The sequence below is a fragment of the Aedes albopictus genome, chromosome 2, assembly GCF_035046485.1.
Source record: "Aedes albopictus strain Foshan chromosome 2, AalbF5, whole genome shotgun sequence".
Taxonomy (NCBI): Eukaryota; Metazoa; Arthropoda; class Insecta; order Diptera; family Culicidae; genus Aedes; species Aedes albopictus.
Window position 1 is genome coordinate 75617272 of NC_085137.1, and position 25214 is coordinate 75642485.

The 25214-nt window shown below is 38.2% G+C and overlaps 1 protein-coding gene across 2 annotated transcripts in view; it reads left to right on the forward strand.

Moving 5' to 3' along the window:
* The first annotated feature begins 1108 nt into the window (after nt 1-1108).
* The window catches only part of LOC109430168 (uncharacterized), a 53066-nt gene continuing 28960 nt past the window's right edge, over nt 1109-25214 (forward strand). The window contains exon 1 of one of the 2 annotated variants that reach the window (XM_029871578.2): nt 1109-1387. The gene's annotated coding sequence lies outside the window, so the exon portion shown is untranslated. Of the gene's footprint in view, nt 1388-23008; nt 24022-25214 lie in introns of those variants that run through there. The other variant, XM_019706213.3, reaches the window with a different exon arrangement.

Below are 25214 nucleotides of genomic sequence, written 5' to 3' on the forward strand. Positions count from 1 at the left end.
TACTTGAAGTAAAAAAAAACCTGACCTACAGATGTAGTTAAATATGACAAACGCATGTTTATATTATCCGCGAACCTATAGTGAATGCGGATGAATCCCGCGCTCATCGTGAAACGTGAAACATATTCATTAGAGTGGGTCATCGTTTATATGGAAAAGTGAAAAATTCAATAATATCCCATCAGATCAAAGCTTTTTTGATCCCATTTCAGGACCCCAATAAGTGTGCAAAATTTGGGCACGATCGGTTATGTCTGCGTTTTGCGCATCGCGTTTGAAGTTTGTATGGGATTTTACATGGGAAAACACACTTTTTTGCATTTCTCTCATAACATGCTCGAATTTTTCTAAAACCGTGTAACCTATAAAGTGAAAACATAGCCTAGGGTGTCCTGAAAAACTTTGTCGAAGACCGCGAAGTGATCTGATGCTTATGAAAAAAGTTATAGCGTTGGCATTGCATGGCGAAACATCATGATTTTGTTGCTATTGTTATTCCTTTACTCGTTAAAATATAAATACATGCATGCGGTTCGTTGGTTATAACTATTTTCACAAGCATCGGATCTCTTTGCGGTCTTCAACAAAGTTTTTCAGAACATCATAGGCTACCATTTTGCAGTACCGGTTAAAAAGTTTCAGACAAAATTTTTCAACTTATGGCTAAAATGCAAAAAAGTATGTTTTCCCATATAAAATCCCATCCTCTCCTCTTCTTGGCGTAACGTCCTCACTGGGACAAAGCCTGCTTCTCAGCTTAGTGTTCTATGAGCACTTCCACAGTTATTAACTGAGAGCTTCCTCTGCCAATGACCATTTTGCATGTGTATATCGTGTGGCAGGCACGAAGATACTAAAATCCTATACAAATTTCAATTGCAATGCGCAAAGTGTAGACGCAACCAACGGTGCTCAAATTTTGCACAGATACTCAGGACCCGGAACGGAACCAAAAAAGCTTTGATCTGAGAAAACGGTTCCGATGACCCACACTAATATTCATGCTAGTGAAAGAAAATTTATCCCTCGATATTCTCATCGCTCTACTAACCGGCACTATACAAACCTACCCAGGGAAGTCGAATTGCACCGACGAGACACGATCGCGTCCCGGATTTCAGTCTCTCGGTGGTATTCTCAGCGTTAAGATCGCGACACATCCGCTAGTTAGGCAAACCGATTCGCTCGCCCGCGCGCGCTACTCTCGAACTATATCATCTGCCTACCCTTGTACCGCTTCGACGCGCATGCCGACCTTTTTGCGTGCGCGAATTTTAAATCAAGTTATCGATCACGCGCGCTACGTTGGGAGCTTAATTCTGCGGCGTGGGAAAACGTATACGAGCACCAAATCAATCAGCATAGCCAATCGAGCTCCAATCGAAGTGTATGTATCCGATGAACAGCTGTGCATTTATTGTTCAAGTGCTGCTGAACGATCGTCGTCTGTTATTACTAACTGCATATCTACAGCCACCGGTGACAATTGACCGAGCAACTAATGATTCCCTGAGTGATATAATTTACTTTTATTGTTCAATTTCAATTACTTTATACGAAGATGCGGAGATCGTCACCGCAAAAAGTGCGAGGAAAGTGACGATGTACGCGAGATGTAGGCTGCCGACTGTAACTATAAATAAACTGTTCAGTGGAAAATTTGTGCATATTGGTTTGTTTCCAGCTGCCGACACGTCCGTGATTGAAATTGTTTATCACAAAAGGCACACACTTCTCAAAAGGAGAGAACGTGCCTCTAGAGCCGCTATTTTTGTGAACACTTTCATAGTTATCATCTGAAGAAAGCGTGTCATTTTTGCATTCATAGTTAGAATCGAACCTGAATGGTTTTGCTAAATAGCTTCGCATTTGATCGATTTTGGACAAAGCTTAAAGATATTCCTGGCCGAATATTTTTTTCTTTTACAGAGTTTTCGACGTGAAGTAATTGTATTGCTAGATGTATTGCGTCTGTTAGTGCAGATTGATTCCATCCAAACCAACAGATCCTCGCGCACAAATTCTCATCGTACTAAGCTCCATCAGCAGCGCCATTGATCTCGTGAAGATCGAGAGCACACTACTGTGCGCGCCCCCAGTACATCATCGTCCGTCGCCGTTCGTTACAAAGGTCTCCTCGCGTCACGTACCCAGGAGATTTATAGTGCGCACATGGCGCGAGGTAAACTGCTTGCTCTCTAGCTAGGTCTGCGGCACAGTATTGAACATGTCTGGTGAAATTGGAGGATTTTGACTTAGAATCTGTACCCCTAGGTATACCCTGATCGTGCGGCGAGTAGGATTTGCAACAAGCACCACCCGCTGGGAGAAATGTTCATCTGAAACTTGCGATACCGCAACGCAAGAGAATGTGTGCTAAACACAGTCGTCTCACAGTTATGTTTCAGAACAACTCCTTGGAAGACATTTGTAAGAGTCGGTAGAAAATTATAGAAAAGACAAGTAGCATTTGAATCGTTTGATTTGAGTAGGACGAATAAATGGAACGGTTTTTCTATTGCCTGAGTCAGGGGCTTTCAGAGCTTTTGGCGCGCTGTGCTTACTAAGAATATTTCTGGGAATTTTCCGACAAGTCCGTTCGGAATGTTCAAGAAGATCTTGAGCAAATTCATAGTGAAATACCAGGTAAGTTTTTGGCGGATTTCTAATGAGAACCCGGACTAAGTCGTGCGTTGATTTGTTCGATGATTTATAGTATGATTTTTGATAGAAGTTTTTTCCAAGACTATTACTGGATTTCTGAACGGCAACCCATGCAAGATCCACGAAGCATTATTTCAAACCTTTGGCATATTTTTCTGGTAAGTTTTTGGTAAATTTCTTCCTAATTTTCTAGCCACTTCATTAGGAGATTTTTAAACTTTTCAGGAGAGTTCCTTGTAAACTGATTTTGAGATCATTGATTGTTCCCTTCTGTGGTCTTATGTAAAAACGTAGAAGTACTAGCTAGATTGCTTCTGATTTTTTTTTAGCAATGAACTTGTAGGTACATTACAGATTCCTTGTACGAAGTTTGGTGATATGGATTTAGGGTGGATCAAAAAATAGTTTTTGCTCCACACCGATTATTAGATTTGTAATCAGATTCTATGCCTTCTCCCAAAATTTGAGCTCATTTGGTTGAAAATTGAGACTGCATAAGCCAATGTTTGTATGGGAATTACTATGGGAAAACAATGTTTTTCGTTCCATCGACCGTAGCATTTCCTCAAGTGTCCAAGAAAGTTAGTTGACCCTTGGTACTCCTAGGCTACTTTATCAGCTACAATTTTACCGAAGACTGCAGTCAAATCGGACGCTGCATTAATTAGTTATCGATTTTCAACCAACTGGAGAAAAGTTACAATGATACCATGATCCACATCAGGCAACATTGCTGCATATGGCGCCAAATATATTACATGGCTACTTTGTTTCACTGCTAAATGCAGTGATGCCCATCGAATAGTTTAACCATCATGGCAGATTTTGATTGTGGATATAAATCGGTAGCTAATTAATGAGGCATGCGATTTGAATGCGGTCTTCGGCAAAGTTGTCACTGATAGCCTAGGAAATGCTACGGTCGATTGAATAAAAACCTTGTTTTCCCAAAGTAATTCCCATATAAACTTTGAAGGGCTTGTGCAGTCTCAATTTTCAACCAAATCAGTACAAATTTTGGGAGAAGGTATAGAATCTGGTTACAAATCAAATAAGCGGTGTGAAGCAAAAACGATTTTTTGAACCACGCTTGCGTAGATTTTTGAGAAAAACTCTCTTGCTTTGGAAAGTAGAACCAGAATTTCTAAAGTGTCGCGGTGCACGATCTGAAAAACTTTGGCCAAAGTGAATAACGGCACCGGTCACGTCCTGACAACAGGAATGAGACAGAGTATTTTTTTAAAAGCTAACTGGGGGCATAGTATATCTCTGCATCTCCATAATTTTCTCCGGAAGGAGAATTGTTTATACAAAAGGATTAGGTTTGTTTCTACTTAGAAATCACATATCAGAGGACTGGCTTCAGCGTTTTGAAAAGTGAAAAAATACGGCCGTATAAGCCATGTCGTTTAACGAGATAAAAAATATAACTTTCAAAAATAGCTGAGAATCAGTACCGTCTTACCCCGTTGGTTCGGCACGTTTTAATACGACACTTTTTAATTCGTACCCCGCTTATTCCACATATCGACAATGATTTTTCATAAGGGCCTAACTGACTTGATCGATTTCTCTTCATCGACTCTCTCTTTCGCTAATAACTTGATCAAAACAAACAAAATCATTATTCTTTTTGTTTCTATAGCAACATGTAGTCGTCTTCTTCGCATTTCATCCAAAAAATCTTTGGAAAACTCAATACACATTCTGTGATAACACAAAGAGAGAATCGATGAAGAGAACTCGAAAATGTCAGTTAGGCCCAAATGAAAAATTAGTGTTGATATCTCGCGTTTAGTATCATACAGGCGTATCTACAATGATCGATTTCTCTTCATCGATTTTCTCTTTGGATTATACCGGGAAATACGACCAGTGTTCGGATGATCTCTTGATGTTTTTCGGTGCAGGACAACTAGGACTAGCATCTAGAACAATAAAAATAACCGGAAATGATTTGGCGGCCAAGATATTACCCAAAGAGAAAGTCGATGAAGAGAAATCGATCATTGTAGATACGCCCGTATGATACTAAACGCGAGATATGTCGAATTGAAAAGTGTTCGAATGTCACAGCGATGTACACTGTAAATGCAAAACAGTTTGTTATTGCGCTTATACTCCCACCCGCAGCAGCTCCTCTTGCAGCCGCTAATTCCGGAAGTTCTGAGTTGGTGCTATTCTACACCCAAACCGCCTGGAGACCAACAGGAATGAGCTGAGGATGTCAACAATCGTAGAAAGAACCAGCTTTTCATTCGCGTCACAGCAATATTTGATGAAATTATGTTTCATAACAAATCCGGAAATCAAAACAAAAACAAAAATAGAGTTGCCGAAATTCAATACGCATGATGGTGTAGGGTGACCAGTTTGTCGAATTAAAAGTTTACCCCGGTTATTCGACAACAGTCGGTGTCGTATTAGCGGGGTAATACGGTATTTGGCAAAACATTTACATTCTCATGAGATTCTTTGGAATTAGTGGGGACTCCTATTCGATCAGTTCAAGTTGTCACATCTTCCAGGAACTCTCCCGGAGTTGGAATAGAGTGCAGTATAGGCAGGCCTTAGTTGGGTACAGCATTAGCATTTAGCAACTCGCACAAATTCGTAGGTGGTTTCGCCCTAGTCCGGGACTAATCACTGAATCTGAGACAAAATTGACGCAATCCTCCATCGATCGAAGGGTGTTCTAGCCAGATCCTTGCGAGTCGCATGCCAGTATTAAATCTCTGATTACGACAGCTAAGAGATGAAAAATGATAATGTGAATAACTGACACTGAGGAAGATTACAAGGGGTAGTCGAAATACGAGTATCTGTCAAAAGATAAGCAAAATAGGGCGGAATTAAAAGGTACGAAACTTATTACACTCATTCGAAGAGGGTATTCTGCTTAGAGAAGGTTCGAAAAGTCGGTACAATAATTTATAATAAGTTGGACATTAGGTTGGACATTTAAGAAAGGTGTAGCGACCTCTACGTCTTCTACGACCTAGTTTTCACGGGAATTTGGGTTTTGTTAGTGGAAGGGTGAAGTCAATGGATACGTTTTCTCAACGTTTAGGCACCAACGTTTTCAAACGATATGCAGGAAAAAACTACCAAATGTTGTAAACAAATATCAGTATATACTCTCGATACAAAATTGTTGACTTTTAATTGCATATCCCCGACATTCATCGCCCAAAATTATACAAAAAAAACATAAAAATGAAGACAAACTGCGATTGTAAGCAAATTACCGTATTCAACACTACGTGATCCGCTGAAATCGTCAGATCACTTTGCAAGTACTTTTCAAGGTTAACTTGGCTATTGGCCGGCAATATTCAATTCAACCGGTCATTTTCAAAACAATGCGGAACGGAGAAAACATGACATACTGTTTTGTATACACAGCCGCTTGCGCGCACAGCCTGCTGCGATCCTCGTTTCTCGATGCAACTCGAACAAAATAGAATTTTTCTAGAAATGTACAATATTTAAGTTTAAACTATAAAAAATCACGGTCATCCAAATTCATCTATAGATAATTCAAAATAAAATGGGTACTTGGTTGAGATACGACTGGGATGATTTTGTTTCGGAATGTTGGCTTTGCAGTCTATTCCCTCAAGGGTTCTTGAAAAAGGTCCTATATGGACCGATACGTCAGGAAAAATCATAAATCGTTTCGATTTCCACAAAAGACTGCAAAGCCAACATTCCGAAGCAAAAAATAAAAAATAAATAAAAAGAAACATAAATTTTCAGTTACAGAAATTCTGCCATGGTGTCTATCTGTTAACCCTCCAGTATTCACGCTGTTGTATTTTGTTCAACATTTAGAAAAAGCTACAGCACCAAAAGTTAATTTACCAAAAGTTCTATTTATAAAACTCTCTCAAAATGTTATCACTTATTCAGGAGATCAGCCAAGAAGCTTTCACGAGTTTCATCTGACAATCCCATTCAAGATGCAGTCATTAGTATTCACTATAACGCTATTTTCTCCCGAGCACATACACGAAATGATTCAATTATTCACCTAATCCGCAGTGTATAATACATTTTTATAAGGGTTGATCTGAGATGTTACAGGTTAGACTTGACTCGGTGTTCAATTATCCGGGGCTTGATTTTCCGTGATTCGATCGGCGAAAAAAGCTCGATAATTTATTTATGATGGGTATGTTGAATATTTATAAGCTGCTACTAAATGACAACCGTCTGTTTAAAATGATTATATATTGGTAGAAGTGACTATTATGTCTGCGGTTTTCGCAGAAGTTCCTTTATAAATCCCTCAGGAGTTCCTCCAAAAAAATCAACCAGGAATCCTTTTATGATTTTCATTCGAAATTCCACCAAAAATTGCTACAGAAGTTCCATTTGTGATTACTTCAGACGTTTCTTCTGAAAATCAACCAATTCCTTCTCCTCGAGTTTCTACAGCGATTCTTTCAACAGTTCCACTAGGAATTGAAAGATTTAAAGAATGCATTCTTGGGTGAAACAAGAGATCATCTTGGAATTGTGGAGTTCCTTCTGAATTTATGAAATTTCTACGGGAATCCGGAAAACGGTGAGTATTTTTTCCTGAAACTCCTCAAGAAATTTCTTATGGTGTTCACCTGAAGTTCCTGGGGTTCATTCGAAAGTTTTCTGGGATTCTATCAAGAGTTACTTCTGAGATTCGTCACAGAATACCGTCTGGCTTACTTCCAGAAATTGCGCACGGAAGATTGCAAGGTTAAAAAGCCCAGTTACTTCTGGGAATCATACTAAGAGTTTGCGAGTTAAGCAAATGTGCTTTCTTTGATTTATGCTGGAGTTCTTTCTGGAATTCATCCATAAATTCGTACTCGGATGCCTCCAAAAGTTACTGCTGGATTCGCTCCATAATCGTAATATGAAATTCTGCAGGTTTTCTACTGGGTATTCTCAATGAGTTCAATTTGGTAATCCTCTAGGTGTTCCTTCTGGCAACCCTCTGAAAATTTCTTCTGGAAATCCTCCAGTAGTTTCTTCTGAAAACTTTCCATGCCTTTCTTCTGAAAAACTTTCAAGGATTCCTTCTGGAATTTACCAGAAGTTCCTTCTGGAAATCTTCCACCAAAAAATTCTTCAGAAGGACCATTTGAGAATCTTCTTGCAATGTATTCTGTCAATCGTCCAGGAGTTCTTTCTGGAAATCCTTCAGATGTTCCATTTAAAAATCCGAGTTCCTTTTGGGAATATTCCAAGACCTCTTTCTAAAAATTTTGATTCTTGATTTAACTTCATAAAAACAATCCGCTCTCACTTGTAGTTGGTGGGCACAAACGCGAGTGTGTTGTGGATTGGCATCTAAGCTGAAAGAGAGATGGGAAAAAGGAGTGTGTACGGTGTGGCTTCGGAGTTAAATTGGTTTTCTGTTCCGCAGAATCGTTACTTGTTCTGTGGCTTAGTTGGTTAAAGCGCTGGTCTAGCGAATACGGAGTGGTGGGTTCAAATCCCACCAGAACGCGTTTTTTTTCACACATTTCGTCTCTCAATTTATCAATTAGCAACATTTCATGCCTTCTAATCACAAGTTTTCACCAGAAGACATTCTTGGACTGATTTCACTAGTTTACAGCATTTTTGAACTCGATAAGCTGATGTTTATTTTTGGTGTAGAATCATGTCCTGAGCTCAAAAACGTGAAGAGTAGAATGAAATTTTTTTCGACTTTCCATACAAAGTTAATGGTTTGAAATCGATTTTTGTTCTATTTTTAAGCATAGTCGCTGATTTCATTCATCTCATTCTCCGTAATCAATGCTCCGATTGAGCTGAATGATTTAATGTAACTCGGCTACATATGATATATCAAATAAACGTTGAGAAATTTTTTTTAAATTGTTTTTTTCTGATTGAAAAAAAAAAATACATTTCATCATATTTTTTTTGGAATTTTTCCTAAAATTTAAGGAGATCGTCCCTTAACCGTTCAAGACGCGCGCCATCAAGCAGCTGAAACTGCACTGCTGAAACTGCGTTCGCACTGTATACGTCGACCGAGGTTTATAGGTAGTGTTGTTTTACAACGGCGCGCGTCCTGAAGGGTTAAACTAGCCAATATCTTGATTTTCATCAATCTGACGCCAAACCTGCATTCAGAAGATCGAAAGGTATTATATTCAGCTTTTAATTTATGGAAAAAGATTTGAAATTAGTTGAACGAAACTCAAAATATTTGAATTTTAGTAAATTCCATGTTTTAAAAATTGTAAAACTTGATATTGAACTAAAACCCAAGAGCTGTTCTACTTAAATTTTTTTGAAGCACTGTTTCGAAATCAGCACTAAATTGTGCTTCAAAAACTTTGGTCGTTGACAGAAGCTCATGACTTTCGTTTAATTGTGTAAACTAGTGTTTCCTGGAGGAAACCCGAGAACGTATTCCTGAAGGAATCCCCAGATGGAGTTTCTGGAGAAGTCTCGAGAAGGAGTTTCAGATGGATTTTTTGGAATAATCTCTAGATAAAACTCTTCGGGCACAATAAATTCCTCGGGAGATGCCTGGATAGACTTCCCGGAAGAATTCCTAATTGGAATTCCCGGAGGAATCCAGCTTCTACTCTTTTCTTGTTAACTCTACTAAACAAACATTAGTAAGAATAGGATGAAGAAAGAGACCATTCGCTCCATTCCAGGAGAGTGAGCAAGAAAATAAGGAAAAACTGACTACGTCCATGGAGGAATTTCGCCCCTGGTGGCATTTCTGGAGTAGTAATCTACACATGGAATTCCTGGAGAATTACATTGGAGTAAAATGGTGACTATTTCGGCAACTGTTATGCAGTTTTGATGCTTTATACAACTGCTTGCAGTCAAGTCTGGGCAGCAAATCCAGAAAAGGTTTTGATTTAGAGATTGCATTACGACTTGCATTTACTGAATACTTGATAAATGATGATAAGTTTGCGAAACTATACTATACAATATGCCACAAAAGTTCAGCTAAATTCTAATTGGCTTATAATTCGTCAAACAGCATGATAGGAAAAATACATTGTCCTTGAATTATTCCATAAATTCTTTTGCATCCGAGAAAATTTACTAGATTTTTTCACAGGAATTTCCGTCAGAAATTCTTTTGAAAACCCCAAATAAACGCATAAAATTGTTCTAGAATTTCTACTGAAGATTATCCAGAATGCATAAAGATTTTTTTTTAAAGATTTGAGAAAATCTTCAAAACTATTACAAAAACAAGTTAAACTTGTTTATGGTCTGTGACAATTTGCAGAACCTTCCGAAAACCAATTGGACTTCATGTTGTTGCTTGAAATGCTCCCCTGAGTTTCACCAGAAAATATTCAAAAAACTCCGTAACTAAACTTCAAATTTTACACCACAAACCTTTTGGAAATGACTGAATTCTGATTTACTAAATGTTCATTCAAATATTCCTGTTAATAAAAAAAGTTCTCGAAACACTGCTTTTAACAATCCACTGAAAACTAGTTTTGTCAATAAATCTTCAAGCAGTTTGTCCAGGTCAATATGTCCAGAGCAGTTTGTCCGCGAGCATTTCTCTCGTGGATGACTCGTAAACGAAACCAGGATTTTTTTAATTTCTCCTAAAACTGGAAGACATGTACAGTGTATCAAGCAATTGTCCGTACAGCAATTTTTTGGTCAACATAATTTTTCATTCAAATATTCATCACTTTTTTATACGTCAATCAAAAACGCTGAAATTTTGACCAATCATGAATCTTATATTAAAGCTCCATTGGTAAAATTTTGAGCGAGATCGGATAAGTTTTCTGAAAGTTATAGAACTTTTTGAAAAACTTATAGGATTTTTGAAAACATATTTATAACATTATATCTCAGTATGTACTCGATGAAACTTTTCCAATTTTTTTGGTGTTACAGCTGATGCCTAAGGCTTTCTTATGCGGTTGTATACCATTTCACCGAAAACCATTTCGCGGAATTTTTTTTCGCGGTGTAACATTTCGCGGTATGCACCATTTCGCCGAATACCATTTCGCGGAACGACTTTTCGCGGAATGCACTGTTTCGCGGAATACCATTTCGCGGAATTTAATACTTTGCAAATAATAATGGGATAACACATGATTTTCTCTGCTAAACTTTACTAGCTCCATCACCGATTCATGCACAATCATAATCACCTCAGCTCTACGATTGTACTAATTGATGTTAAATCTGTTACTTTTGTGAACAAAAATTTACCTTCTTTGATTCGTAGGCTGTTCTTGAGAGTTCTAAACGTCAGGCCAAAAGCCATTCGGCCGAATGTCTTTAGGTCGAATGGTAATGAGGCCAAATAGACATTAGGCGCAATGACCAACAAGCCATCGTTGTCACATAAGTTGTACTTTCAAGCGCTTATATTGCTAACTCTTTCTGAGTTTTTGATTTCCTTAAAATAAGTCTGTTCTTTCCAGTAACGTTGTTGTTTGGCGACTGAATTGTTAAATTTTTCATCATTTACCTTCTTCTCTTTAAAGGCTGTTCATGTGATGTGTAGTTTTTAATGATCGAATTGATATCTCTATAGGAGATTTGGCCTTCTTTTGATAATTGGCTGTTCTTTCAAGTTTACTGTTAAAAATGTTGGCTAGTGACCAAACTGCTAACTTTTCTGAGATTTTTCATTCTGTCAAAAACGGGCTGATCTTTAGAGTAACACCACAGACAAACATACGTTTCACTTGGAACAAAATGCGATAAAAATCAGTCTCACGAAAACATAATCGCCCAATGCTAATTACGCTGTGGTTCGCAAACCCACTGAGTTGATGGCGGTAGTTAGCAAACGTCAAACAGGAGGAAAAACGATGCAAGCGCCATGAGCAAGCGTTTTGCGAACTACAGAATATTTGAATAATCCGTTAAAAAGGGAAACGATGGGAAGTGAGTAGAGTGAGACGCCTGTTTGTCTGTGGTAACACTGCTGGTGAGTTTTTTTGGTGGCCAGGCTGCTGACGTTAGAGATTTATCCTTCTTTAAGGTTGATGGATTCGTAATTGACATAGTCGTCATCATTGAAAATTCGAAAGCAGTGTTAACAATCAAAACTGAAATTACAGCAATAAAAAGGTATTCACTGCATTGCGGGTGGCGAATGAAGTACATTGAACACATTTTCACTGCGGAAATTTAAGTTTTGAGCGAGAAAACGTATTTTCAATGATGACGATTGTGTAAATGACGAATCCTTCCACCTTAAAACAAGGGCTGTTCATTCAAGTTGCACTGGAATTATCTATTGGCGGTCTTATTGCTAACTCTGTGGGAGATATGTTCTTTAGATCTTTCGAGGTCTATTATTGTATTGATCTAACATCTATTCAGTCTAATTATTGTTCAGCCCAACGTTCATTCAGTGTAATCTCCTTCGGCCTGATGAATCATAATTCAGGAACTGAATCTGCTTATCAGCTTCCACACTTTCACCTTTATCGATTGAAAGCTTTGTAATTATGCCAAAATGATGCTATTTGTAAACAGTGTTACCGCGTAACCCTTAAGCCAAGTAACACTCCTTAGTGATAACTTTACCAGATTTCTCTTTTTTTTCATTGTTTGTATGTTCAAACTAACTAATAATAGATATTAAAAAAAGTCTAATTTTTGTATCACAGGTATTTCCATCTTTCAAACAAACACTGTTCTTAACAGATATGCTGTTATGTTCAATACAAAACTTTTCCTTCTTCTGGTCAAAACTGTTCTTTCATAAATTGTATGCATTATACTTATTTTGGCAATTAATATAATCAGAGAATTTCCCTTCTTTCATACATAGGTTTTTCTTTCAAAGTATACTGAAACAAAAATGAATTTTTGATTTGAAGTATTCCATTTTTCATGTGCTGATTTGAATTTTGAATCTCATCTTGATGTTGTCTCTCGATAAGTTAAATTGTTTGCTCTTATTAACGATTTTCCGCGAAACGGTACATTCCACCAAATGGTTTTCGGCGAAACGGTGCATTCCGCGAAATGGTTCATTCCGCCAAATGTCATTCCGCGAAATGTTACACCGCGAAAAGGAATTCCGCGAAATAACTTTCGGCGAAATGTTATACAATCTTCTTATGCAGGTACTTTAGAGGTTTTATATTCACTTCAAAAAATATGAAAAATGTGCTTATGCAGTTGACAATATTTAAAAATTTACCATATTTTGCACATATAATCTGCTAAACGTTTTCCACCAATAAAAGTGCATTAACTGAATGAAAAATTCATAGGACCTACTATTCATATGTAGTTTAGTAGGTCCTGTATACAAATATTACATTAAGAGAGTTTAAAAACGCTGAAAACACTTGGCACTTTTATTGATCAAAATATGGTAAATTTCCAAATGACACTCTGAACATATACAGATTTTTCATATTTTTTGTAGTGAATATGAAACCTCAAATGAAGCTGCATATGAAAGCCTTAGGTATGAGCTGTATCACAAAAAAAATTGAAAAAGTTTCATCGAGTACATATTGAGATATAATGTTTTAAAAATGTGTTCAAAAATCTTATAAGTTTTACTAAAAGTTCTATAGCTTTCAGAAAACTTATTCGATCTCACTCAAAATTTTACCAATGGAGCTTTGATATATGGTTCATGGTTGATAAAAATTTCAGTATATTTGATTGATGTATAAAAAAGTTATGATCATATGGAAGAAAAATTATTTTGACCAAAAAATTGCTGTACGGACAATTGTTTGATACACTGTATTGTTGACCTACAAGTGGCTTTCTTTAGAACGTTCAAGTCATTGCAATATTGCTATACTTACTGTTACCGGTATACTATAGTGGACACCTTGTGACAGTGGAAGAGACAACTACACGCAGTAAAAAGTGTGTGTTTTAAATTGAAACACCAAAACGAGTTCATACCAAACGTACAGTACCTACAATTCTACAGAACCTCGATGAAACTGTTCTGAGCCTCAGTAATCCGAACTTTTGCCAAATTTGGGACAGCTGAATAATGAACTCTAACATAAGCGTATGTACCTAGTTCATCAATCGCTCACTCTCGGCGATCGTACGTATTCATTCCTGCTTAACATTTGCTCACCATGTGGCAGGATGAGTGCTTGAGTAAATAAAGAGTGGTAGCATTGAATGTATTGAGTTTTATTTTTTCTGTTCATCTCTGCACAAACTGATTAACACAGCAATGGTACGTTACTGTTTCAAATATGCGGGTCGACTGTATACGTCGCGAAGCGCGAGTAGCGCAGAGGTCGAATGCAAATATTTTGTCCGACCAACACAACAAGAGAGATCGTGGAGATATTTTTTCCTGTTTGCACAAATTTTCTTTATGTTTCCACACGCAGAATCCGGCCAGATCCGGACGATGATTAATTGTGGCGAATTAATCAATGATTGCCATATGGGTTGTTGATCTCGAGTGGCCTCCGACCTTGGCGGTATGAAGACCGTGTGTGTGGTTAGTCGATGTGTCTAACGAGGAATTTTTCGGAAGAGTAAAATTTTAGCCTGAGTTGTCCAAATTTGCTTGCTTGTTAGACTTTGAACGAAGAATAATAGCAGTGCAGTGGGTCAAATATGACGGTGTTAACTTGTGATACATTGAAGTTGCACAAGTGAAATAATTCAAGCCTTTTGCATTTGGTTCGCCATAATTTCATTTAGATTCAGCCATAAAACTGCTAATCAAATTGACACCTACACACAACACTGAACGCATCAGAGCGAAATGGATATTAATGGTCTTTAATACTGCATATACCGGTAAGAATCTTTCATAGTTTGGTAGAAAGTGTAACTGCCGCAGAAATTCTTGAGTCCTAAAATTTGAATATCGGTTTTTGTGATATAAAATGGCATTTCAACTAGAGCAAAAATGTGTGCAAGTACTCAGGGACACTGTTCCACTTGGTGTGTAACGTCAACCTATTCACTCGCTCACCAATAAACGGACCGAATTACACTCGAATGAGGTTAAATAAACTTTTGCTCCGGACAGCCCTACATCCGCACATTTTGCCACCACTGACAGCTTAACAAAGATGCAAAATTCAAATCATCCATTATAATTCGTACCGGCTCCAACTTGAAAACCTTCACATTTCACTAAATAGCTAACTTCTCGACAAGTGCACCACCGCACACCATTTGGAATACGGTCTCGGTACTTGAGACAATAACGTTTCAATATAGGTACTGGCTGAGCTTGGCTCCCTTGAATTCCATTAGAGTGTGATCAAATGCGTGATCCATTAGAGCAAATAAAGCGATCGTCGGAACCTCTCTGCATCGAGCCCTAACCTAACCTATGGTGATCGAGCGTGACTGATTCTCTCATCAATTGGTTTACTTTTTTGGCAGCAATGTACAATGCGTACAATTTGTGACCACACGACACGATCCTAGCAGTTTGTGTATCGAACCCAGAACAGAATGATTCATCATCATGCCTATCTCGAGCTGTCTGTTTAGTATTGTTATTGCCCAACTTATTATGTACCGGCAAAAAAGAACGATGAACCAAAGGCACTTGCCGCCAAGCTTGGTAAAACATTAAATCTATTTCCACTTTCTTTATGTTACCGTAGGGTGTTTTCTCGAATTGTTTTGCGTGTTCGGGTAGTATTTGACAATCTCTTTTGCTAATGAGAAATGAGCGTTTTTATTTCGTGTTCAAATGTTCGCATTTTCAGAGCTAAGTCAAGCCATCCCATCTGATGCGTCATCTAATCTAAAATTGGTTATTCCCACTGTTTTAAGATGAGATTGGATATTGCTCTGTTATATTTTCAAAGCTGGATATAGGTATTTACAATTTATGATAGTTTCATAACGGCCATCATCAATGTAATCGGTGGATGTTCTATTGGATACATCTATACAAAACTCTAAGAAAACTGTTATACAGCTGAATAACGCGATAACTGATTTGATATATGAATGCTTTTATTACGATTACTGAGAGATCTTTAATCAAAGAAGAGTAATTAGTTCTTAGGCCACCATGAAACAAAATCATACTTCTCTTCAAACTAAACTGTGGAGCCGCATTGGGTATTGAAATTGACACATGAGCCCCCTCTATGAATTTCATCAAGCGATGCAGAGGCCCTTTTTGTGGACGATATAGTTTTGCTAATAACGAAAAAATATCGCGATGTCATTGTGGAAGAATTTGAATCTGGAATAATTAGCGTAGCTTGCAAAAAAATGTACCCACTAAAACTCATTCATAATAACGATTCAGATTTGAAACTCTGGTATGTATTATAAGAGAAATATAAAATAAATTTACGCTTTTCGCGAGTAAATTTACTCAATGCTTGTAGGATTGTAATCCAGTAATGCTCAAGTCAGTTATCCATCCCACAGAGATACATTACAGGCGGTAGAAGTGGAAATACGCGTATCTGTCAAAGGATTATTAGAGGGCATAATTGAAAGATTCAAAACTGATTACACTCATTGAGTGAAACCTGGTTAAAAAATAATGAAAACAGTACACATTTTCGAGTTCTCAAGGTATGGAATCCCTTAAAAATGGTCTGCTACGACTTCATTTATCCCCTTGTGATAACAGGTTAAGTCGTTATTTTTTTTGTATGTTATGTGACAAATTGTTTTGTTCTTGTTTTTCATCAGAAGCATGATTTCAAATATGAAAATTTTAAACTTCGGGTCACGGTCACCATGTAGCGTATCATAGACTACCCGACCGGAAATTTAGAACATGTGACTTTTCCCCCTACCTACTAACAAAAATTTCTTCCCATGCCAGTCGTGGTGAGGATGAGCTGGTCTCGGTCTCTAGGAGAAACGTAAGTCACACTAACATTCCTTTCCACCCTCGATGACCGTAAGGACGTGGCTGGCGCCGTTATTGGTTTAATAAAACTAGGAATTCTCAAAGGTGCACATTGAGAACGGTAAGCTACTCCTGAGCTCCGTTTGTTTATTACTTGTACAATTTCGATTGTTCTGGTAAATTACGGAGTAGCAACTACAAACTGTACGGTCATCTATGCTCATGCTCAAGTTCATATTTATAGTATTTTTTAAACATTCTTCAAAGTTGTGATACAATACGTGTTTTATTAACCCTTAAAAGATGTGGACAATTTTTGTTTTGCAAACTTTTACTCATACCTTTTGACCTAGTGATAGAATTTTCAAAATCGAAAAGGTTTTATCAAGGGGATTACTTGTGCTATCATATGCATATATGGAGGTTGTGTTATGATAAAACAGTTTGGAGATAAAGTTGCAAATGTAGTGTACTTTTGTTTTGTAATCGATTTATGGTAATATTTCTACGCAAATGTTATATATTTCAATGAAAATTACACAAAACTACTTGTTTGGGTTGTAGCTGTTTGGTGGAAATGATTTATGTCATTTTATAGCTGTAATTTAGATCTCTAGGTTATCCAAAACGCTCAAGAATTTTGAACTTAGTTGATTACATTCAAGGATTACATTCAAGAAACACATATTTTGTCATATAAAATAACTTCGAACATTTGATTAAAAAAAAGATCAAAGCTGACTATACATGTAAATCCAATGATTCCGATCAAATTTATGGAAGCAAAAGGTTGTTTCGAAAATAAGATATCCAATTCAATGCACCACTACCAATTTTGCCTACTTTCCATTGAAGGCTGTTCTTTATTTTTTTCTCCCGAGGGAACATTATTTATACCAAATGTCCTTATGCCAAACGGCCTTATGTCAAACGTACCAGATCCTTCACAAATTACACTAGTTTACAGCATTTTTGAACTCGGTAAGCTGATGATCATTTTTGGTGTAGAATCATGCCCTGAGTTCGAAAACGCGAAAGAAAAAAATTACAGTAGAGCGGAATTTTTTTCGACTTTCTATACAAGGTTGTTGATTTGAAATCGATTTTTGTTCTATTTTTAAGCAAAGTCGCTCACTTCAAACATCTCATTCTCCGTAATCATTGCTCCGGTTGAGCTGAAATTTTTACTGTAACTCGCCTACATATGATATGTCAAATAAACGTCGAGAAAGAATTTTTAAATTGTTTTTTTCTTATTGAAAAAAAAAATACATTTCTTCAAGAATTTTTGTGAATTTTGCTAAGTTTGAGGAGATCGTCCCTTAAACTCGCCAATATATTGAATTTTATCAATCTGACGCAAAACCTGTATTCAGATGATCGAATAGTATTGTATTCAGCTTTTAATTCATGGAAAAAGATTTAAAATTGGTTGAACAAAACGCAGTATATTGGAATTTAAGTAAATTGCATATTTTTAAAAGTTGTAAAGCTCGATATTAAACTAAAACTCAAAAACTGTTCTACTTAAAATTTTTTGAATGTCGGTTTCGAAATCAGCGCTAAATTGTGCTTCAAAAATTTTGGTCGTTAACAGAAGTTCACGACTTTCATTTTATTTTGTAAACTTCTGTTCAGTGAATCAAAATTCAACCATCGCGCAACAATAATGACAATGTCGCAACCTGTATTTGTTGCGACAAACAAACCCATGCGACATAAGTTTGTCCCAACTTGAAAATAATGGGATTAACATCGTAAACCACGAGTTTAGAGATTTTTAAGCCTTGCATTGCGATTTTCGAACGGTAACTTCGAGTTGGTAAACACTGCAACTCTGGTGAAGCTCTATCATCAAACAGTGTCGACATTGGATTAGCAATTATTGATTATTCACGAGTTGAAAAGTACGCAACAAATTCAGCTTCCGTTTTGTTTGCAACAAAAAAATTCGAGATCATGTCATTATCTGTTACCAGTAGGGATAAAGAGTAATCGTCGCACCTTCTTTGTTGCTTGTTTTGTGCCTCTTTTGTCTGACAATTCTCTTCACTGAACGCAACCAATTGCTTCCAAATTTTGCACAGTTGTTTTGAACGCTAAAAAGAGTCGAAAAAGCTTTGTTCTGGGTTGATGCGATCAAATTTGAGTTTTCTCCATATAACGTTGACTCACTCTAATAATTGTACCTTTCTCTAGAATCTTTCTAACTTCGCGTAGAATAAACCGATCTTCTCCAAATTTGGACCACTGATACAGCACTAGTTGATCAAAGTTATTGGTCTTTAATACTTTCTTCTGGTTCGAAATTGTATTACTTCACCTTCCTTATTGTATTTTTTTGTTATTACTTATTTAGGAACTTCAGAATTTCAGCAAGAATATTGGAGGTCAAAAATTACAAGAGATAGCGCAGCTAGAGGAAAATGCGTCCATTGTCACGGTCGCCATGAAAAGATAAAGTGATTCCTTTTAAATATGAGGAACTTTCGAGAAAAAAAGCTCTTCCTTGTTTGGTGGTTGAGATATGTACAATTTAGGGATAAGTATAGTTCACAAGGTATACATTTTTTGAAGGAGACTTAAAATCATATGTTCCCACTTATGCTCATGGATGCATTCATTATGTGCTTTTGCATTTTAGAAATAATCTTTGTCACAACAAATGTTATTGTCGATTTTCGACTAATAAATAAACTCCTTGTGAAAAATGTTTATCAATATTTCTGTATAACTGAAAAGCATTTTCCACCAGGAAAAAAAACAGTACATGTTTATGAAAATGGATTTTTAAAATATTGTTGCATTATTTCATAAACAATCGAAAACCAAAAAATGAGGAAATGCATTCAGTTTCACTTTAAAGCCGTTTGTTACAAGTACGATTACGGTCGACTGGGACAATACCACTAAACATTTTGTTTAATTTTTGTATATTATTACTCTCTTGACTAAACTTAATCCAATTACATATTTTTTGCACAGTGTTGGTAAAAACACATGAGCGAGTTGTTTCACGTGCAATTCTTGACTCAGTCTGGCGAAAATATTATGCATGAGTTGATTCGTGATTTTACTCATTGCTTTAGTTCTTATTATTATTTACATAGGAGTTTTTAGGATTTTATGATAGAACAAGACCAAATTTTGCGAAACAACAATTAATGCCGTTAAAATTGATTTGGGTTCACTTTATAGGCGAACGAATTTTCGGCGTATGACTCGTGAGAGCGTGAGATTTTGCATGAAAATCTAGCCCATGAGAAAATGATTCAGAATCGCGCGCTCACGCAAAAGCGGTTGAGCTTTGAGTGTGAGTATACCAACATTGTTCACACATTTTTGATTTTCATCCTTTTGAGATTTAAAAGGCTGAAAATTCTTGGCAAGCTTCGTTGGATAAATGTACGACTTGTTCAGAAAAACATGTATTTTTGCAACTCGTTACATAAATAGCTAACAAAGAACTGTACTGGATGGCATCGAGAAAAATGACATTTTAGATTTCGATCTATCTTCAGGTGGATATTTAGATAATGTAATACACAATGATACATCATTATGCTTTAAATTGGACCTCTACAACTTCATTTACCCTCTGGCGATAATAGATCGAGAATCTGTAGAAGCCATCGTTTCCTTGTATTGTGCAGCAAATTGATCTTATCACCTGGAGTATGATTTGAAATTCAGAAATTTGAAACCTCGGATCCTGCCTGTCACGGTCGCCATGTAACAATAAGTATTGTCAACGTCAACACTTTTGTGAAATCTCGTAGCAGAGACCTCACAGACTGTTCCAGAAATTATAAGCACACCTACGCTTAGCCAGAAAGTAATGGTTTTCCTAACAAACAAATATGTTAATATGTTTGTATTTTTATTTGAAGTACAGAGAGTGACCAAAATGTTTAGGATAGGTGACTTTTTGTTTTCTCTCACAAAAAAAGTTCAAAACGCTGTAACTTTTCATAGGGTGTATCAAGAATTCTGAAGTTTTGACTGTTTGTTTACTGCCTTTATGTGCATCATTGGTACAATTTTAAGCTCGATTGGTTAATCTTTCGCGAAGCTAGAATCGTTCTCGTAAAACACTATTTTTTGACAACTTATTTTTGAACTGTCATATCTCGGAAACCAGTGAACCGAATTGAATGAACTTTTGAACGTTTATCAACAATACATTGATACTTCTTATGTAATTAAAACCTAGGTACTATAACCTTATTCATCGTGAGAAAATGTTACGTTTTATAGCGTCGTATCAAGTAACAATATATTGTTGATAAACGTTAAAAATTTCATTCAATTCGGTTCACTGGTTTCCGAAATATGACAGTTCAAAAATAAGTTGTTTAAAAAATAGTGTTTTATCAGAACGGTTCTACCTTTACGAAAGATTAACCAATCGAGCTCAAATTTGTACCAATCATGCACATATAATAGGGGAACAAACAGTCAACATTTTTGATGCACTCTATGAAAAGTTACAGCGTTTTGAACTTTTTTGTGTGAAAAAAAAGTTGCCTATCCCAAAAATTTTTGGCGATGAAAATGTAAGAAAAGGGTGTTCAAGGCAGCAGAGGAGATGACTATGTTGGTACAGCAGAGGACGGGAACGAACCAACTCCCACGCTGAGGGATGCCATTCACCAGTTCAAAAAACAAAGCGGCTGGTAAGGATGGTATCTCAGCAGAACTTATCAAGATGAGCTCGGAAAAGTTGGTCACCTGTCTGTAAAAATCAAGATCTTGCAAACCGAATAGCTACCGGAGGAATGAAAGGAAGGGATAACACTGGTCGACGGTGGATCCCGCACTTTGACTACGTGGTACTTGTCCCATTTCCGATGGATTTATAATCTGTCTCATCCACAAGGAAGGCGACAAATTAATGTGTGAGAACTGTTGAGCGATCACCGTTTTGAATGCCGCATACAAAGTGCTATCACAGATCATCTTCCGTCATCTTTCACCTAAAGTTAATGAGTTCAGGAGATGTTACCAAGCCGGTTTCATCGACGGCCGGTCGACAACGAACCACATTTTAACCGTACGGCAAATCCTCCAGATATATCGTGAATACCAGGTCCCAACGCACCGCATGTTCATCGACTTCAAGGTGGCATACGACAGTATCGACCGCACAGAGCTATGGAAAATTATGGACGAGAACAGCTTTCCCGGGAAGCTGACTAGACTGATAAGAGCAACGATAGACGATGTGCAGAATAGCGTAAGGATTTCGGGTGAACTATGCAGTTCATTCGAAACTCGACGGGACTGGGACAAGGTGATGGACTTTCTTGCCTACTCGTCAACATCGCCCTGGAAGGTGTTATACGACGAGCCAGGCTCAACAGCCGGGGTACCATCCTCACGAAATCCTGCCAATTTGTCTGTTTTGCGAATGACTTGAATATTATTTCTAGATCATTTGGAACGGTGGCACAACTGTGAGCAGCAAAGGTCAGACTGGTGGTGAATGCGACTAAAACAAAGTACATGCTTGTAAGTGTGACTTAGCGAGACAGAACAAGCCTTGGTAGCAATGTTACGATAGCCAGGAATACTTTCGAGATGATGGTAATGGCTGACAATGGCATGAGCCGTGAAATACGAAGGTGCATCATCTGTGCAAGTCGTGCCTACTACGGGCTCCAGAAGAAACTGCGGTCAAAAAAGATTCACCCCGCACCAAATGTTATATGTACAAGACGCTAATACGACCGGTGGTCCTCTACGGACACGAGACATGGACGAGCAGTCGGAGTTTTTGAGCGACGATCTTCGGCGGCGTGCGGGAGAATGGTGTGTGGCGGCGAACGATGAACCACGATGGAGCTCAGAGAGTACGATGGGTGGATCAGGTGGAACGGGATCTGGCGATCGTTGGGTGTGACCGACGTTGGAGAGCTGCAGCAAATCGAGTATTATGGCGATAAATTTTTGATTCAGTGTTATTATGAAATTGATGTTGAACTAAATAAATGAACATATGAACGATTTGAAATTCAGACATTTTAAACCTAGGGTCCTGTCACGGTCGCCATGTAAGGATAAGTCTGATCACCTTTCTGATACCCCCAGATAGACAACTCAATAATAGCCTATGGATTGACCATCCACTTAGAATATGATGTGAATATGCAGTCAACAATGCCATAAGCCCTCACTTGGGTGTTTTTGAAGGAAGTGAATGTCTATATGCAATTTTTGGGATGGGGAGGGATCTCATACAAAAGAAACAGAAGTTTCTGCATATCTCGGAATGTTTTTTGGTGGTGTGAGAGCCCCTCTGGAAGGGGTGCAACTGAGAATTATCCTGGCTGCTGAACACGAAATGTGTATTTCGTGGGTAAGAAGCATGTTCCGATACAAATTTGAACCATTTTTCAGTTAAGAAAGAGAGATGGCTGAGCTACTCTCAGTAATATATTATTATCATTACTGTAGATGCCACGCTCGCCTGGGATTCAGCTAGACAAAATATAAAATAACTTGAAGTGAAGAATTGGTTTTCCCTGCTTCCGTAAGATTCAAAAAGGGACTCATAATTTACATTCCATTTGATTTGAACTCCCAAAGCGTACACGGTGCATGCTGCGTGCGGCATCTGCACGATTCAGTTTCAGTAAAAATTTGCTCAATCTCCGAACGGAATGAAGCCCCTCCGTCCGTCAGGACCGCAAAGCGCGATGATGTCGTTAGCATTTCATCGTCACTTCATTGCTGCGGAGCGTTTTTCGTCACAATTCACGATCTTTCCGACACACGGAGACGGCCGGCGTCGTCGTCGTCGTTGCCGTCGTCTTAGTCGTCGACGGGACTATATTTATAAAATTCTACTTTCGAAAAATCACAATATTTGCCTGCTCCCGTGGACATCGCCAGTAGTGTTTCATCCGCCGAGGGAGCGGTTTCGAAACAGTTTTGCGCCGCCGCGTGCGTTCTCGCGGGAAAACGAAACGATATTGGATTACCTCTCTTTACACCGTCCCTATACCTCGGCAACAGGCAAAGTGGGGTGTGGGATCGAAGTGTAGTGCTATCCACGAGTTGGGGTTTTCCACAAGAGTGTTTAGGACGTTGACGTCGAAAACGAAGTGTGAAATTCATGTGAAATACTAGCGCGAGCAGCCGACAGCAGGAAAACTCCTAATAATTGAACCAATTTTCAGTGGGTGAGAATGGTCTATTGCTAGCAGACCTGGAAAAGTACTCCTGAAAATCGTTAATACGGGGAGTATCGAAGTGAGGTGAAAAACGACGTCATCGTTTCTACGTTGAAAAGTTGGCACGGTGCGCATGGGTTTATTGGATAAGTGCAACGGATGTGGATTAAGTCATAGAGAGTGAAATTTATGCGCGACAAGCCGACTGAAAACGATCGCCGTGAAATCAATCGAGACCGTGAGTCAACGATTCTGATATAGAGACGCAGAATAACGTGGCCTTCATAAAACCGTGAAGAAACTCGTAGTGTTCCTGGATCGAACCATTCACAGTATTTCGCTGAATATTTACGTATCTGCCCATCGTGAGAGGTAAGCAACCGGTCAAGTGCCCAGTGATGACGGAATTATGGTCGGGATGGCTCCGTGACAGGACAAATCCGTCTCTATTTATAATGAAGGTTTAAAACTTGGGATGTTGATGCGAGGAAACGTCGCCGCCGTCGTCTCGCACACAAAAAGAAGTCCAAGACGAAAAAACGATCTTCGTGTAAGTACCTATATGCATATTTTGAAGCTGCTTTGCAAATGATTCAGACCAAGACTCACTGGCACACGGAGATGAGCATAGCGCACGTACGATGCGAGAAGCCGAATGGCGCTGTTTGGTTCCATCCCGCGTGGCATGGCATCAGTCAGTCGCTTTGGCTTTGACTGATGCACTCCGGCACTTTTGGGGCCGTTTTTTTTGTTGTTAATTTTCAATGTAGCGTTGCTGATTCAGATCGTACTGGATCAGTGAACCGGCTTAAGCTTGTAGGGAGTAAGGATTTGAGTCATGGTTTTAAATTTTCTAAATAATCTCTACAGTGAGCGAACCATCCGTCTTTCGGAGGCTATCCACACCATTGGAGTTGTGTTTTGAAAGAGTTTTTTAGAGTCCGGTCATTACGGGTGTCTTCTCTATGCTTTCCCTGATAAAAAAATATCATAAAAATACGATAAATTTTATTGTTAAAACACCATTTTTTTGAAAATTATTCATCATAAAACGTATTGTAATTTGCACAGCACACTCACTATCACCCATATTGTTCTATACCATTCGGCGAATGGTAAATGGCACTTTTACAATAAAAAATGGTTGACGTTATGTGCTTTCAGGATGCTGTTCAGGTCCTTCTTCAATTCCAGCTCGTCTAGGGACCTTAGGAGAGAGGACAACCGGAGCTATACGGACGTCCTCCAAGTGCCACATCTGCTTCAACTCCTCCGCTAGGTCGTGGTACTTGGTTATCTTGCCGGAGAACGTTGATTGAACATCATGGTCTAACGGTACAGCGATGTCGATGAGGGTTACCCGCTTCATCCTTTTGTCGTAAACCACAATGTCGGGCCGGTTGGCACGAATGAGGACGTCCGTAATGATCTCGCGATCCCAGTACAGCTTTATGAAACTATTTTCCAGAACCGGGTCCGGGTGGTACTTGTAGTAGGGTAAACATCTGTCGACCAAGTTGTGCTTTAAAGCAAGCTGTTGGTGCACAATCTTGGCAACTTCGTTG